This window comes from Xenopus tropicalis, chromosome 6, assembly GCF_000004195.4.
Source record: "Xenopus tropicalis strain Nigerian chromosome 6, UCB_Xtro_10.0, whole genome shotgun sequence".
Lineage (NCBI taxonomy): Eukaryota > Metazoa > Chordata > Amphibia > Anura > Pipidae > Xenopus > Xenopus tropicalis.
Window position 1 is genome coordinate 151,027,204 of NC_030682.2, and position 18,057 is coordinate 151,045,260.

At 42.7% G+C, this 18,057-nt stretch overlaps 1 pseudogene; it reads right to left on the reverse strand.

The window, feature by feature from the left end:
* Nucleotides 1–16,000: 16,000 nt before the first annotated feature.
* On the reverse strand, nucleotides 16,001–17,781 carry LOC101733124 (annotated as a pseudogene).
* Nucleotides 17,782–18,057: the final 276 nt, after the last annotated feature.

An 18,057-nucleotide genomic window follows, 5' to 3' on the forward strand; every position in this document is an offset into this window, starting at 1 on the left:
CCTCTGTTTCCTGTGTGTGATAATAATGCATGCCTGAAGGGGGCGCCGTGCCATATAACACAGAGAATATGGGGCATTTATGCATCAGATGAAACACAGAGTAATAAGTAATAGAAATACATCCCTATCACAGTTATTCATGGTTCCCAATGTCCATAAAGCAGTTTAGCAGGAGGGACTCACAGTTATACTCAGATTGGGGGCATTTAAATTGCATTAATATTGTCAGAACTGGCAGCAGGGGCTCCGTGCAATGGAAATGTGGGTGCCAGGTACTGTCCCCTGAGCAGCAATGCAAATTGACTATAATACAGCTATAGGATCCATTACTCAGAAACCCGTTATCCAGAAAGCTCTGAATAATAGGAAGGACATCTCCCATAGACTCCATTTTAATCAAATAATTACAATTTTCCAAAATGATTTCTTTTTTCTCTCTAATAATAAAACAGTTCCTTCTACTTTATCCCAACCAGGGTCAGACTGGGCTGCCAGGGCACCGGGAAAAAACCCTGTTGGCCCTGGTGGCCCAGACCCAGGTGGAGGTAGCCCCTACAGGCCATGGTATGGGCCCATTGGAGGGTGCAGGGCCCCCTGAGGCAGTAGTCCCGGTAGGCCCTGCACCCCCCAGTCTGACCCTGATCCCAACTAAGATATAATTACCCCTTATTGGGCCAGAACAGCCCTATTGGGTTTATTTAATGGTTAAATGATTCCCTTTTCTCTGTAATAATAAAACAGTACCTGTACTTGATCCCAACTAAGATATAATTACCCCTTATTGGGGCCAGAACAGCCCTATTGGGTTTATTTCATGGTTAAATGATTCCCTTTTCTCTGTAATAATAAAACAGTACATGTACTTGATCCCAACTAAGATATAATTACCCCTTATTGGGGGCAGAACAGCCCTATTGGGTTTATTTAATGGTTAAATGATTCCCTTTTCTCTGTAATAATAAAACAGTACCTGTACTTGATCCCAACTAAGATATAATTACCCCTTATTGGGGGCAGAACAGCCCTATTGGGTTTATTTAATGGTTAAATGATTCCCTTTTCTCTGTAATAATAAAACAGTACCTGTACTTGATCCCAACTAAGATATAATTACCCCTATTTGGGGCAGAACAGCCCTATTGGGTTTATTTCATGTTTAAATGATTTTTAAGTATACTTAAAGTATGGAGATCCAAATTACAAAATGACCCCTTATCTAGAAAACCCCAGGCCCTGAGCATTCTGGGTAACAGGTCCCATACCTGTATATAGGAACTCATATGATCAGACTTTCCGTGAAGCTCCTATTTCAGATTCTAATTAACACTTTAGGGGTGATTTATAAACATTGTTTTATAAGTTTGATTTTTTTTCACAATTTGAGTTTTTAGCGCTAAAACTATTACGGTTATGGTACAAAAACTCAAAGCGACGGCAACTACTGGTTATATCCAAAAAGGGCCAGTAAAAAACAAACTGAATGTGACCCATTTGTAGGGATCCTGGGGGGGGAATTCCCAGGGGGGTTTCCTTTTTTACTATAGGGAGATACATGTTCTATATGGGCCAAAACCCTTAATATCCCTATCACTGTCATCTGTTAACTCAAGTAGGAATAAGAATGATATTTATATGCTGAAATCCAACTGCAAAACAGTTCTTCTCTTTCTGCATCAATCCTGGCAGGGGAGGAGGGACTAAAACACTGATGTTATAGATTGTAACAACTTCCCCACAGATTACAGACAGCATGCAGGAACTACATAACCCACAATGCATTGCACTGCGATGTTCCTTTACTTATTGACATCACGTGTGCAGCAGGGGATTGTGGGATTGAGAGGATGCAGGCTGAAGGCAGTGTAGGCACTGCTACTAATAGCAATTATATATACAAATAACTAAATAATCATTACAAATTTGTAATAAATGTACATTGCAAAGTAGCTTAGAATTATGTTTTCTTTTACTAGACAAAAAGTTATATTTTGGGTTGACTTGTTCTTTAATAAAAGTGAAAAGAGCTACATTTTTATTTGACCTTAAATAAAGTTTATTTAATTTCGAGTGAATGCCCCCAGCACTGACGTGAATATGTCATATGAAACTTACCCTTTATTATTTGGCAGCGGAGGTTCCGGATATACACCCTGTTCCAGATTATTAAGCAAATGATATTTTTCTCATTTACCAAAATGACTGATGTAAATAACAGTCTCATGGTATCAGCTATTAATTCAAAGTTTATTAAACAAACCTCCCAATGATAACAGGATTTTTTTAAAGAATAAAACGTACAATGCTCTGTTCCAGATTATTACGCACAGTAAGTTTCAAAACACTTTATAGGTTGTAAAGAACGAAAATTGTCATTTGTTGTGTTTGCAGCATATTCACTGAAATCAAAAGCCGCTTCTATCAAACTTTTTGACTTTTTAAACGTTTTAACAGGTCCCGTTACATTGTAACATAGGAGCCCTTATTTGCAGCCTGACAAGTCTGGCACCCATTGAACTTGTGAGTTTTGGGACAGTTTGTGCCTGAATTTGTTTGCAAGATGCCAGAATGGCCTCCCAGAGCCTCTTTTGGATGGAAACTGCCTCCCACCCTCATAGATCTTTTGCTTGAGGACGCTCCAAAGCTTCTCAATAGGGTTCAGGTGAGGGGAGGATGGAGGCCACACCATAGGGCTGATTCACTAAAGTGCATTAAAACGAGCGCTATTTATAGCATCCAGTAAAAATGTATCGCGTCTAATTTTCCGCATTTTTACTTGCGTTAATTTAGTCGCAATACTGTTTGCGTTATTTAAGTCCCAAAGACTATTTTCGTGCGGTATTTGATGGAACATGCGCTAATTAACACATCATGCACAAATAGTCGCCGCGTGCGAAAAAACGCACGCCATATTAGCCATACACGCCATTGCGCTTGTAAAACTACTGTTCGGAAAATGCCCATTTCCCTGCAAACTGGCGGCTGCATCACTCTGGGGCCAACACAGACTGGAATAAATCCCACTGCAAAGTCCATACTGTGTTGCCAAAAGCTCATTAACTGTACTTTTCTATAATTACCGCCTGCCCCAAGTAGGGGTTAATCTTCACACAGACTAATTTAACGCGTCTAAGTGTTTGTGAATCATGTGTTAGTTTTATTTCGGTATGCAAATTAATGCATGCGGTAGCGTGAAATTTAATGCACGCGATATGCGACTCAATGCGCTAATACTTTAGCGAATCATGCGTTTGTTTTTCGCGTCAATTTTAATGCAACAAAGCGCGCGATAAAACTTAGCTACCTTTAGTGAATCAACCCTCATGACTTTCTCTCCTTGTATCCCCATAGCAGCCATTGATGCAGAGGGATTCTTTGCAGAATGAGATGGGGCATTGCCATACATGGAGATGATTTTATTACGGAAAGCATAGTCCTACTGTACCAGGGAAGAAAGTGGTCAGTCAGACGCTCCACATACTTTGCAGAGGCCATATTTACACCTTCAGGGACCCTAAAGGGGTCGCCCAGCTCTCTTCCCATGATTCCGGCCCAAAACATGACTCCGCCACCTCCTTGCTGACTTTGCAGCCTTGTTGGAAGACGGTGGCACCAACCATCCACTAGTCCAATGGTCCCCAACCTTTTTTGCACCATGGACCGGTTTCAAGCAATTTTTCCAAGGACCGGGGATGTGGGGGTGGTGCAACTAGTGCATAGTATATCATTTTAATTATAACCTATATAATGTAAATGTAATTATTAAATGTTATATTATGCACTTTATTATTATTAAATACAGCTTAATAAAGTACTTTGGTCCTTGTACTGATCAGTAGAAAGCTTCCTGGGCTTTGCATAGCTGTTGTCATGGCTGTGTAACACATCGGGGAGTTGGGATCACAGGTAATTGGGACCAGAGGTGGCCCGGTTCAGCACAGCCCACGGCCCGGCACCGGTCCCCAGACCGGTGGTTGGGGAGCCCTGCCCTACTCCATCCATCTGGCCCATCCAGGGTTGCATGGCACTCATCAGTGAACAGGACTGTTTGAAAATGAGTCTCCATGTATTTCTCTGCCATTTCTGCTTGTGGACATTGGTTAGTGGTGGCCGAATAGAAGGTTTATGCACAGTTACAGACTCTGTGGGACTCTACACCTTGATGTCTGTGGGACTCCAGAGGCACCAGCAGCTTCAGATATCTGTTTGCGGCTATGTAATGGCATTGTAGCAGCTGCACTCTTGATCCGACGCATGGATCTGGCAATAATCTTCCTCAATGTGCCGTTATCTGCACCAACGTCTGTGCTCTGAATCAGCCACAAAGCTCTTAATAGTGCCATGATCACTATTTCGTGAAATATCTGTTTTCACACCTCGTCCAAAGCCCTGAGACACAATGCCATCCATGATTTTAATTGAAAGCCAAAAAATCTAATCTTTGTGACACTAATAGAATTTGTATAATAATCTGGACCAGTGCATTGTAAGTTTTTTTATTCTTAAAAAAAAATACTGTTATCATGAGGAGGTTTGTTCAATAAAGTTTAAATTGTACGCTTAATAGCTGATAACATGAGAATGATGCTGACACAGGGTTTGGCACAGGGTGTAGAGTAATACTATTACCCAATGCGTAACTGTGTATTGCCCCCATAAGTAATTCAGCGAATACATCGCTATATCCAAAAGCCATGTATATTAAATAAAGGCTTTTTAATGGAGACAAGAAGGTGCTGGCAACGGCGATACCACACCAGGTAGGGTACCTCGGCAACACCATAAACACTTACACCTCTAGTGTGCGGGGCACCACCACAATACTGGAGTTTTTGACCTGTACACAGGGCCGGAGTGGGGTGTCTGGGGCCCACCGAGGCTGCTACCCCAAGGGCCCCCATCCCAGCCATGCCCCTGGGCATGACATATACATGGCATCTTCTTCTCACAATGTGTCAGGGAGGGAGGGAGTGGACCCAGGCCCGGATTTGTGGAGAGGCCACAAAGACCCAGGCCTAGGGTGGCATGCCGCCCCGCCGCAAGAAAATTTTTTAATTTGGCTCCCATACGGAGCAGTCGGGACCTCTCCCCACTGCTCCGTATGGGAGTTTAAAGGAGAGCATGCGCACCCACGGCCGTGGGGGGTTGTCGCGCGTTCGCGCATGTGCACTGGGGGGTCGTGTTCGCGCATGTGCACGGGTGGGGGGGCGACCAACAGGTGACTCGGGGCGCCCACAACAGAAATCCGGCCCTGAGTGGACCGGGGCTGAGGGGGCCCCCTGGGTTTTTTCCCGATGCCCCGCTGGCCCAGTCCGGCCTTTCCTGGGACTTTCCAAATCAGTTATATTTTCAGGTATAAATACAATTTTCTTCGGATATATCTGTTTATATAAAGAAAAATATGTTGTTTTGTTTTCAATTTTGAGGCATTTAGAAGCTAATACAGTGAGAAGATACCCAAGTTTATAGGTTTCCCCGCACTTCACTCTGTTTCTGGCTCTACCCGTATATTTTACATAGTGCATTCCAAATCCGACAATTCCCCGGCTACAACCTGCCGAGATCATGTAGAAGTCAATGGCCGAGGTCCCTTCCCTGGAAGATCTTCTCCCCCACAAAGCCAAATCCTTACTACAAAAACTTAACAGTTGGGGCAGTTTTCCCATTAAAATGTACTATTACATGTTATTAAAACTTTTACATGTTTTTTCTCCAAAGTTGATACCCCAGCCCTCCCTCTGGCAACAACCAATCCCTGCCCTTAAGCAGTTAAATAACATCCTGCCGTGGGGGCCAAAAACTCGCTCGTCGGCTCCAAATCCAGTAAAACGAGTGAAACGGTTTTTATGCTGCCGGCAAATGTGTCACAATGCGATTCTGCGGGAAATGTTTTGTTGCTCAGGAGAAAATGCTCAAAGCAAATGATAAATAAAGAGCAAATCGAATATGATTTTTGTATTTAATAAATATTTAACTGAAAAAAATGGCAACGGAATAAAATATCTTAATTTAACATTTGATAAATGAGCCCCAGTGTTTGAGTGAATCCCCCCAGCATTCCCAGTATCTCAGGGGGTCACGTTCCTTCCTTGCACCTCAGTTCCAGCCCTTCCCACTGGGTTGCGCTGCTAAGGGATAAGGAAGAAATAGGTATTTCTCCATATTTCTCCATTAACCATTAAATAAACCCAATAGGGCTGTTCTGTCCCCAATAAGGGGTAATTATATCTTAGTTGGGATCAAGTACAGGTACTGTTTTATTATTACAGAGAAAAGGGAATCATTTAACCATGAAATAAACCCAATAGGGCTGTTCTGCCCCAATAAGGGGTAATTATATCTTAGTTGGGATCAAGTACAGGTACTGTTTTATTATTACAGAGAAAAGGGAATCATTTAACCATTAAATAAACCCAATAGGGCTGTTCTGCCCCAATAAGGGGTAATTATATCTTAGTTGGGATCAAGTACAGGTACTGTTTTATTATTACAGAGAAAAGGGAATCATTTAACCATTAAATAAACCCAATAGGGCTGTTCTGCCCTAATAAGGGGTAATTATATCTTAGTTGGGATCAAGTACAGGTACTGTTTCATTATTACAGAAAAAAGGGAATCATTTAACCATTAAATAAACCCAATAGGGCTGTTCTGCCCCCAATAAGGGGTAATTATATCTTAGTTGGGATCAAGTACAGGTACTGTTTCATTATTACAGAGAAAAGGGAATCATTTAACCATGAAATAAACCCAATAGGGCTGTTCTGCCCCAATAAGGGGTAATTATATCTTAGTTGGGATCAAGTACAGGTACTGTTTTATTATTACAGAGAAAAAGGAATCATTTAACCATTAAATAAACCCAATAGGGCTTTTCTGCCCCAATAAGAGGTAATTATATCTTAGTTGGGATCAAGTACAGGTACTGTTTTATTATTACAGGGAAAAAGGAATAATTTAACCATGAAATAAACCCAATAGGGCTGTTCTGCCCCAATAAGGGGTAATTATATGTTAGTTGGGATCAAGTACAGGTACTGTTTTATTATTACAGAGAAAAAGGAATCATTTAACCATTAAATAAACCCAATAGGGCTTTTCTGCCCCAATAAGAGGTAATTATATCTTAGTTGGGATCAAGTACAGGTACTGTTTTATTATTACAGAGAAAAGGGAATCATTTAACCATGAAATAAACCCAATAGGGCTGTTCTGCCCCAATAAGGGGTAATTATATGTTAGTTGGGATCAAGTACAGGTACTGTTTTATTATTACAGGGAAAAAGGAATAATTTAACCATGAAATAAACCCAATAGGGCTGTTCTGCCCCAATAAGGGGTAATTATATGTTAGTTGGGATCAAGTACAGGTACTGTTTTATTATTACAGGGAAAAAGGAATAATTTAACCATGAAATAAACCCAATAGGGCTGTTCTGCCCCCAATAAGGGGTAATTATATCTTAGTTGGGATCAAGTACAGGTACTGTTTTATTATTACAGGGAAAAAGGAATAATTTAACCATTAAATAAACCCAATAGGGCTGTTCTGCCCCAATAAGGGGTAATTATATCTTAGTTGGGATCAAGTACAGGTACTGTTTTATTATTACAGAGAAAAGGGAATCATTTAACCATTAAATAAACCCAATAGGGCTGTTCTGCCCCCAATAAGGGGTAATTATATCTTAGTTGGGATCAAGTACAGGTACTGTTTTATTATTACAGGGAAAAAGGAATAATTTAACCATTAAATAAACCCAATAGGGCTGTTCTGCCCCAATAAGGGGTAATTATATCTTAGTTGGGATCAAGTACAGGTACTGTTTTATTATTACAGAGAAAAGGGAATCATTTAACCATTAAATAAACCCAATAGGGCTGTTCTGCCCCCAATAAGGGGTAATTATATCTTAGTTGGGATCAAGTACAGGTACTGTTTTATTTCTACACAGAAAAAGGAAATCAGTTTTAAAATTTTGAATTATTTAATTAAAATGGAGTCTATGGGAGACAGGCTTTCCGTAATTTGGAGCTTTCTGGATAATGGATTTCCAGATAAGGGGTCCGATACCTGTACCAAAAATTTTGCCAAATGAGAAAAAAGTTGCGGTTGTGTCAAAAAAGTTGAGGCAACAAAGTTGCAGTAACCGAATTTCACAAATCTTTTGGCGTTTTGCAAATTTTTCTGCAGTTTCGCAAATTTCCTGACAAAGTGAAATAGAACAGATTCGCTCATCACTAGTAGAGGATCTAGCGGGGCCCTGGGTGGGAGGAGCCAGTGATGAGTGAGTGCAGGAGTAGGGGGGCCATTCAAGTATTGCAGTGCAGTCTGTGCATATCAGTATTAATTAGCACAGAATCCATTAGCAAAGAGTTTGCACTGATGCTAAATGTTTAGTGAGTCTTATTTACTACAGGTAAAACAGGGCAGTAACCCATGGCAACCAATCCGAACTTAGCTTTGGTTAGTCTGCTGAAGGTAGAAAAATGTAAGCAAATGTCTGATTCATTGGTATGGGTCACTTTTAATACTTACAGCCCTCCCTGTAAATATTATGGAGTCACTGGCAAATCACATGTCACTTATCAATTGGGGCTCATTTAAGGCTCATTTATAATGGCAACCTGTGGGGGGCTGCATGTGGGGACAACCACAGGGGTCCCGTTGGAGGGTGAAGGGCCCCTGCACCCCCCAGTCCAACCCTGATCATGGCTGGGCTGGATGAGAATACTCCCACATCCCATATGTATCTCTGAACTATATCTATATATAAAGCACATACAGATAATAAGTGCCCCAGTCTATAGATAATAAATACCCCAGTCTATAGATAATAAATACCCCAGTCTATAGATAATAAGTACCCCAGTCTATAGATAATAAATACCCCAGTCTATAGATAATAAGTACCCCAGTCTATAGATAATAAGTACCCCAGTCTATAGATAATAAATACCCCAGTCTATAGATAATAAATACCCCAGTCTATAGATAATAAGTACCCCAGTCTACAGATAATAAGTACCCCAGTCTATAGATAATAAGTACCCCAGTCTATAGATAATAAATATCCCAGTCTAAAGATAATAAGTACCCCAGTCTATAGATAATAAATACCCCAGTCTATAGATAATAAATACCCCAATCTATAGATAATAAGTACCCCAGTCTATAGATAATAAGTACCTCAGTCTATAGATAATAAATACCCCAGTCTATAGATAATAAATACCCCAGTCTATAGATAATAAGTACCCCAGTCTACAGATAATAAGTACCCCAGTCTATAGATAATAAGTACCCCAGTCTATAGATAATAAATATCCCAGTCTAAAGATAATAAGTACCCCAGTCTATAGATAATAAATACCCCAGTCTATAGATAATAAATACCCCAGTCTATAGATAATAAGTACCCCAGTCTATAGATAATAAATACCCCAGTCTATAGATAATAAATACCCCAGTCTATAGATAATAAGTACCCCAGTCTATAGATAATAAATACCCCAGTCTATAGATAATAAATATCCCAGTCTAAAGATAATAAGTACCCCAGTCTATAGATAATAAATATCCCAGTCTTTAGACAATAAATACCCCAGTCTAAACATAATAAATACCCCAGTCTAAAGATAATAAATATCCCAGTCTTTAGACAATAAATACCCCAGTCTAAACATAATAAATACCCCAGTCTAAAGATAATAAATATCCCAGTCTAAAGATAATAAATACCCCAGTCTATTGATAATAAATACCCCAGTCTAAAGATAATAAATATCCCAGTCTATTGATAATAAATATCCCAGTCTAAAGATAATAAATACCCCAGTCCTTAGATAATAAATACCCCAGTCTAAAGATAATAAATACCCCAGTCTATAGATAATAAATACCCCAGTCTAAAGATAATAAGTACCCCAGTCTATAGATAATAAGTACCCCAGTTTATAGATAATAAATACCCCAGTCTAAAGATAATAAGTACCCCAGTCTATAGATAATAAGTACCCCAGTCTATAGATAATAAGTACCCCAGTCTATAGATAATAAATATCCCAGTCTTTAGACAATAAATACCCCAGTCTAAAGATAATAAATATCCCAGTCTAAAGATAATAAATACCCCAGTCTAAAGATAATAAATATCCCAGTCTATTGATAATAAATACCCCTGTCTAAAGATAATAAATACCCCAGTCTATAGATAATAAATACCCCAGTCTAAAGATAATAAGTACCCCAGTCTATAGATAATAAGTACCCCAGTCTATAGATAATAAATATCCCAGTCTTTAGACAATAAATACCCCAGTCTAAAGATAATAAATACCCCAGTCTAAAGATAATAAATACCCCAGTCCTTAGATAATAAATACCTCAGTCTATAGATAATAAATACCCCAGTCTACAGATAATAAATACCCCAGTCCTTAGATAATAAATACCCCAGTCTAAAGATAATAAGTACCCCAGTCTAAAGATAATAAATACCCCAGTCTAAAGATAATAAATACCCCCATCTACACATAATAAATAACCCAGTCTATAGATAATAAATACCCCAGTCTATAGATAATAAATACCTCAGTCTATAGATAATAAATACCCCAGTCTATAGATAATAAATATCTCAGTCTACAGATAATAAATACCCCAGTATATAGATAATAAATACCCCAGTCTATAGATAATAAATACCCCAGTCTATAGATAATAAATACCTCAGTCTATTGATAATAAATACCCCAGTCTATAGATAATAAATACACAAGTCTATAGATAATAAATACCTCAGTCTATTGATAATAAGTACCCCAGTCTAAAGATAATAAATACCCCAGTTTAAAGATAATAAATACCCCAGTCTACAGATAATAAATACCCCAGTCCTTAGATAATAAATACCCCAGTCTAAAGATAATAAGTACCCCAGTCTAAAGATAATAAATACCCCAGTCTAAAGATAATAAATACCCCAGTCTATAGATAATAAATACCTCAGTCTATAGATAATAAAAACCTCAGTCTACAGATAATAAGTACCCCAGTCAATAGATAATAAATATCCCAGTCTACAGATAATAAGTACCCCAGCCTATAGATAATAAATACCTCAGTCTATAGATAATAAGTACCCCAGTCTATAGATAATAAATACCCCAGTCTATAGATAATAAGTACCCCAGTCTATAGATAATAAATACCCCAGTCTATAGATAATAAATAACTCAGTCTACAGATAGTAAATATCCCAGTCTATAGATAATAAATACCCCAGTCTATAGATAATAAATATCCCAGTCTCTAGATAATAAATACCTCAGTCTATAGATAATAAGTACCCCAGTCTACAGATAATAAATATCCCAGTCTACAGATAATAAGTACCCCAGCCTATAGATAATAAATACCTCAGTCTATAGATAATAAGTACCCCAGTCTATAGATAATAAATACCCCAGTCTATAGATAATAAATAACTCAGTCTACAGATAGTAAATATCCCAGTCTATAGATAATAAATATCCCAGTCTATAGATAATAAATACCCCAGTCTATAGATAATAAATATCCCAGTCTATAGATAATAAATACCCCAGTCTATAGATAATAAATACCCCAGTCTACAGATAATAAGTACCCCAGTCTACAGATAATAAGTACCCCAGTCTATAGATAATAAATACCCCAGTCTATAGATAATAAATACCCCAGTCTATAGATAATAAATACCCCAGTCTATAGATAATAAGTACCCCAGTCTACAGATAATAAGTACCCCAGTCTATAGATAATAAATACCCCAGTCTATAGATAATAAATACCCCAGTCTATAGATAATAAATACCTCAGTCTATAGGTCAGCCTAATATATTCCAGTGTAAATGGCTCCACATGTAGTTTAAAATATGTGGTGTCTGACACAACAAATAGCAATTAAGAAATACATTTCAGCAGAAAAACCTAATGTGTAATTATCTTGCCAAACATTTATCAAAAATGGAATTTAAATAGAAATTCAGTGGTGCGTATAGCAATACAACAATCCCAGACCTGTGGGGAATGCTGAGTAACAGGTTCCCCCTTTCCTTGGAACCCCAAGCTCAGATGCCCCGGGGGCATCAAACAGGTCTGGTCACCTGGTCTGGCCACTTGGCCACTCCCCCCAGGAATGGTACATAAGGAGGAGCCAGGTGGGAGGGGAGGCAGGTACTGCAGGGGGAGAAGAAAGAAGCCGGACATTAACCCAACCCACTGACAGGTAGAGATGATCCTATTCCCCTTACAATTCTGTGCTCATATAGTGTATATAGCTGTTTGTATATAGGTACTGGGGTATTTACTGTAATGTATATACTGACTGATACTGACCTGCCATGCTCTGGGCACCATACAATTATTCACTCAATAACTTGTATCCTCATCCCCCAGTGAGTGATATTTACGTGGGGATTATGGGCACCGCATGTGAATATTGATCTATTGGTGGGAATTGTATTTGGGCAAATACTGGTGTATAGATATTTATTTACTGATGGAAATATCATTATATTCATATCTGTAACGTGATATACAAATGGAAAGAGTCAGTATTAACCTACGAACAGCTGAATATAAACATATCTATAGTAAGGGAGCAGAAGGGGGTCAGGGAGTAGAAAGAAGGGGGAGGATAGTTATAGGGTTAATTTGGGTTGAAACAAGACAATTATCCATCAAGTTCAACCTCTCCCTCTGGTCCCCCAGCAGCACCGACCCATATGTATGTATATATGTATTTATATAGACCCCAACAGCCCCAACCTTGACAGCCTCCCCTCATAGTTTAACCCTTCCATCCCCTTTACCAGTTTAGTTACAGTCTCTGCACTCTCTCCAGCTCATTAATATCCTTCTTAAGGATGGGAGCCCAAAACTGCCCCCTATACTCACTGTAACTGCCCCCCATACTCACTGTAACTGCCCCCCATACTCACTGTAACTGCCCCCCATACTCACTGTAACTGCCCCCCATACTCACAGTCACTGTCCCCCATACTCACTGTTACTGCCCCCCATACTCACTGTCACTGCCCCCATACTCACAGTCACTGCCCCCCATACTCACTGTTACTGCCCCCCATACTCACTGTCACTGCCCCCCATACTCACTGTCACTGCCCCCCATACTCACTGTTACTGCCCCCCATACTCACTGTAACTGCCCCCCATACTCACTGTCACTGCCCCCCATACTCACTGTCACTGCCCCCCATACTCACTGTAACTGCCCCCCATACTCACAGTCACTGCCCCCCCATACTCACAGTCACTGCCCCCCCCATGCTCACTGTCACTGCCCCCCCATACTCACAGTCACTGCCCCCCATACTCACAGTCACTGCCCCCCATACTCACACTGCCCCCCATACTCACACTGCCCCCCATACTCACTGTCACTGCCCCCATACTCACAGTCACTGCCCCCCATACTCACTGTTACTGCCCCCCATACTCACAGTCACTGCCCCCCATACTCACTATTACTGCCCCCCATACTCACTGTCACTGCCCCCATACTCACTGTCACTGCCCCCCATACTCACTGTTACTGCCCCCCCCATACTCACTGTTACTGCCCCCCATACTCACAGTCACTGCCCCCCATACTCACTGTTACTGCCCCCCATACTCACAGTCACTGCCCCCCATACTCACAGTCACTGCCCCCCATACTCACAGTCACTGCCCCCCCATACTCACAGTCACTGCCCCCATACTCACTGTTACTGCCCCCCATACTCACTGTCACTGCCCCCCATACTCACTGTTACTGCCCCCCATACTCACAGTCACTGCCCCCCCATACTCACAGTCACTGCCCCCCCATACTCACAGTCACTGCCCCCCCATACTCACAGTCACTGCCCCCCATACTCACTGTTACTGCCCCCCATACTCACTGTTACTGCCCCCATACTCACAGTCACTGCCACCCCATACTCACAGTCACTGCCCCCCATACTCACAGTCACTGCCCCCCATACTCACAGTCACTGCCCCCCATACTCACTGTTACTGCCCCCCATACTCACAGTCACTGCCCCCCCATACTCACTGTTACTGCCCCCCCATACTCACTGTCACTGCCCCCCATACTCACTGTTACTGCCCCCCCATACTCACAGTCACTGCCCCCCATACTCACTGTTACTGCCCCCCATACTCACTGTTACTGCCCCCCATACTCACAGTCACTGCCCCCCATACTCACAGTCACTGCCCCCCCATACTCACAGTCACTGCCCCCCCATACTCACAGTCACTGCCCCCCATACTCACAGTCACTGCCCCCCATACTCACTGTTACTGCCCCCCATACTCACTGTAACTGCCCCCCATACTCACTGTTACTGCCCCCCATACTCACTGTTACTGCCCCCCATACTCACTGTTACTGCCCCCCATACTCACAGTCACTGCCCCCCCATACTCACTGTTACTGCCCCCCATACTCACTGTAACTGCCCCCCATACTCACTGTAACTGCCCCCCATACTCAAGGTGAGGCCTTACCAGGGACCTATAAAGGGGCAAAATTATGTTCTCATCCCTTGAGTCAATGCCCTGTTTATACAAGACAGCACTTTATTTGCTTTAGTAGCCACAGAATGACACTGCCTGGAGATGAATGTTTGTTATCTAGAACAACCCCCAAACCCTTCTAAATTATAGAAATGAGAAGAGATGGGCAGAGAGGTAAGTGGACCCTGTGTATAAGGTGCCCCTTTAGGTCCCACCTCACTGTGATGGCACCGAGCCACGGGAAGGACACGGACATAGGGTTGGACTCACACACACAACTCCTTTAGAAAATGAGGCTGTATCTTGTAGCTTCAGCATTACCAGTTTGCTCAGAGTTCCTAGGTAGCCAGCCTGCACTTAGCGGTTCTACCTGCGGGGGGTGCCAGGGCTGGGCACTGCTACTTCCAGGCACTGGAACTTGTGGGTACAGCTGTGATGGTTACAGCCGGGCAGTCTCTGTGATCTTCCTTGTGTATAATAAAGACTAACAAATTGGAATTGTTGGCAGCCACCTTTGTAAGCCAGAAAGGGAGAAGCCCCTGTCGTAAATGCAGAACAGGGTTTGATTCCTTCTGCCAACCCAAAGGCAGCTTCCAGAATGGCCAATCACAGCTAATACCCCTGGGCCAATGAGGTGCCATTTAGTGAGCATGCCCAGTTTAGTCTGTATGCAGGATCCAGGCAGGGCACAGCCCTTACAGGGGGTCTTGGGGCCAACTATGCGTATTGGATTACAGAGGGTCCGGGCTTTATTTGCCCTCACTGCAGGGGTCAATTACCTTTGGAGAACAGGAATTCACGCGGCTACACATAACATTAAACAGACATGAACACAGGCTGTACCATTTGCCCCACACTTACATTATAGCAGGAGAGATAACATTTTTTCTCAAAGTACATAGAAAGTTGTTTTATCACAATTTCTCCCTCCTTTCCAAATAGTGACCCTGCTGGGGGCCTCCACAGGTTCCCAGCAGCCTCACTAGCCAATTCCCATAAAGCAAAATGTCCATAATAAGAAAGAAACATGTTATTTTAGAGTCCTAATTGGTATCTGTCCCAGAGTTACTGTATTCTCTCCCCCTCCCAGACAGCCCTTAGTGGCTGGGCCCCTCACACACAGTAGGGGGCAGCAGTTGGTGCAGTTTCCCAAAAAGTTTCCAGAGTCACTGAGCAAAAGTCTTAGGTTCCTGGGGGGCACATATTGACAAAACAGGGGTACACTGTAAATCGCACAACAAGGTAGATGTAAAAGTGGTGTAAATATGACCCAGAGGATTTAGGGAAGATATTTCAGTGGTTCGGTCATCATTAATCCTCCCTCCTCCCTATGGGTTATATTGTAAATGTCTGTTCTGGCCTCCAGGACAATAAAGGGGCCTTCCAGGGAGAAGGGAACAATCACAGGTGACACAGCCTGTATTCCCCCCCCAAGCAGTCAGGCCAAGGTGAATCATCTTCAAGTGACCCCAATGACCAGTAAACCCCAAAGAGTATTACAAAAGTTTTTACCCCCCTGTCTTGTCTCTGGGTCCCACCCAACCTTTCTCAAGGCCCCAGTCCCTGTACCATCACACAGCAAGGGATCTTTCCATCTGGGAATTATTGAAGGGACAGCATTGGGACTCACCAAAGATGCAGTTCTCTATGGGGTAATCATCTGGTCACTTGGATTGGATTCCATGCCGCTTGGCACCTTAGGTTCTTGCAGCCCACTATTTCCTGGGCAGATGGACCTGACTTGGACATTCCCATTTTCTGTGCTCAAGTCATGGCTCTGGTCCTCTCTAACCAGCAGCCACTCCACTGGTGATGGGAGATCCTCCTCTCTCCTCCATGCAAACTTTTTCACATTCTGCCAGTCCAGAACCCTCAGCACTTGTGGTCACATTGGCCATTGCAAACACATTATAATCCACTAAGAATGATTTTTCACTTGATAGGCCCTCAGCCTCTGCCAATTCAGCAGGTTTGCAGCAACTCCTCTCAGGTTCTGCCAGCCCAGGGATCACACAGCACCCAGACTCCACACAGATAGGGTTTTTACTTGGGGAGGCCTCAGCCTCTGCCAAGCCATTAGAATAGCAGCACCCACTCTCAGGTTCTGCCAGCCCAGGGGGTCACACAGCACCCGGACTCCACACAGAAAGGGTTTTCACTTGGGGAGGCCTCAGCCTCTGCCAAGCCTTTAGAATGGCAGCACCCACTCTCAGGTTCTGCCAGCCCAGGGATCACACAGCACCCAGACTCCACACAGAAAGGGTTTTCACTTGGGGAGGCCGCAGCCTCTGCCAATGCCCCAATCTTAGGTTCTGCCAGCCCAGGGATCACACAGCACCCGGACTCCACACAGACAGGGACTTCACTGGGGGAGGCTGCAGCAGGCATCTCCTGTGTAACATCTCCTTGCCTCAGGTTGCACACATCAGTAGGTCCTGGTTCTCCAGGGCAATACATTTTAGTCGTTTGTGAAGTCTTTTGTTCTTCTCCCACCCCAGCACTGATTGAAATAAGGTGAAAATGAGAATCTCTGGGGCCGACTGCACCCAGAACTGACTTTGCCTGCTCATAGCAGAATAAATTTTGGGCACGTGCCAGCATTTCTTCCCTACAATGATCCTCAAATCGCAGGATCCCCACATAGTCTCTTATAATATCCAGTTCCCGGTAAACCAGTTCAGCCAGCCAGTCCCTCCTTTCCTCTGTATCATTCATACCAATATATTTAAACCGGCATCTATAGAGGTCCCAGAACTCCTCCTCTGGGGCACCCACAAAGATGTTGTAGTTACAGAAGTCCAGCTGGTCCCAGAGCTCTTGCCATTGCTCCCAGCTGTGGGGCCGCACCGTGTAGGGACTGTATTTGTATCTCCCACCTGGTTGGTGCATAGTGCTCTGCAGGACATAGTAATCTGCCTCCAGGTCTGCCTCCATCCTCACCAGCTGTTCTAGCCCATGGGTCAGGGCCACATCTGCAGAGAGTCCAAGGCATTGACACCTCTGCCAGAACAAGGTGTTCTCCCTGGGATCTGTAGGGATCTGTGGAGTCCAGCCATCATCTGCGTAGCTGAAGGTATCCCATGAGCCACTGTATATTCCAGGTGGAGCTTCCATGATGCAGGAATGGATTAATGAGTTTGAAGTTTGTTCCTCCAGTGTCCTAGTACCCTATGCCACCGCTTGCCACCAGTGTGACGGCGCCGAGCCACGCGAAGGATGCGGACATAGGGTCAGACTAACACACACAACTCCTTTAGAAAATTAGGCTCTTTATTGTATCTTCAGCATTGCCAGTTTGCTCATAGTTCCTAGGTAGCCAGCCTGCACTTAGCGGTACTACCTGTGGGGGGTGCCAGGGCTGGGCACTGCTACTTCCAGGCACTGGAACTTGTGGGTACAGCTGTGATGGTTACAGCTGGGCAGTCTCTGTGATCTTCCTTGTGTATAATAAAGACTAACAAATTGGAATTGTTGGCAGCCACCTT